General features: G+C 43.2%; 1 non-coding gene across 1 annotated transcript; it reads right to left on the reverse strand.

The window, feature by feature from the left end:
* Nucleotides 1–224: 224 nt before the first annotated feature.
* LOC141624324 (small nucleolar RNA R71) lies at nt 225–331 on the reverse strand. The gene has a single exon (XR_012534131.1). It is a non-coding gene; the product is annotated as a small nucleolar RNA R71 (small nucleolar RNA).
* Between the last annotated feature and the right edge of the window lie 266 nt (nt 332–597).

Here is a 597-nt window from a genome sequence, read left to right on the forward strand (position 1 = left end):
GAGGATCCCAATTTTCATGTGTAAAATTTCTGTGATTATTGCTCCATGATCCGTCAAACGGCGTCACTCAAGCCCAAATAAGGGAAATACTTTTCCCTTTATCTTTGAAGGACAAGGCCAAGCTTTGGATCAATAGCCTTGACCGCACCGCTATGGTAATCACCAATTAGGAGACATTGGCTCTTGCGTTCTATCAAAAGTTTTTTCCACCAGAGAAAACTCAAACTTTGAGGAGCCAAATCACCGGATTCCGTCAACAAGCTCTTGAGAGCTTATATGAGGCTTGGGAGAGGTACAAAGAGTTTCAAAGACAATGCCCACATCATGGGTTGGATGATTGGTTTCTAGCTATAACATTCTACAATGGATGTTGTGCCGAGTCCCGAAGAATTCTTGATTCCACCAACAATGGGCGGTTTGATCAAATTGACACCAATATTGCTCATGCCAAGATCGAATCTATGGCGATCCATGACGAATAATATGTCAGTTCCCGAAGTGTGCCACTCAAAGGCAAAGAAAAATCCTCCGACAATCCCGTCTTGTTAGCTCAAATTGCCCTACTCCAACAATAATTGGCGGAAGGAGATGCTCTTC

Source organism: Silene latifolia, chromosome X, assembly GCF_048544455.1.
Source record: "Silene latifolia isolate original U9 population chromosome X, ASM4854445v1, whole genome shotgun sequence".
Lineage (NCBI taxonomy): Eukaryota > Viridiplantae > Streptophyta > Magnoliopsida > Caryophyllales > Caryophyllaceae > Silene > Silene latifolia.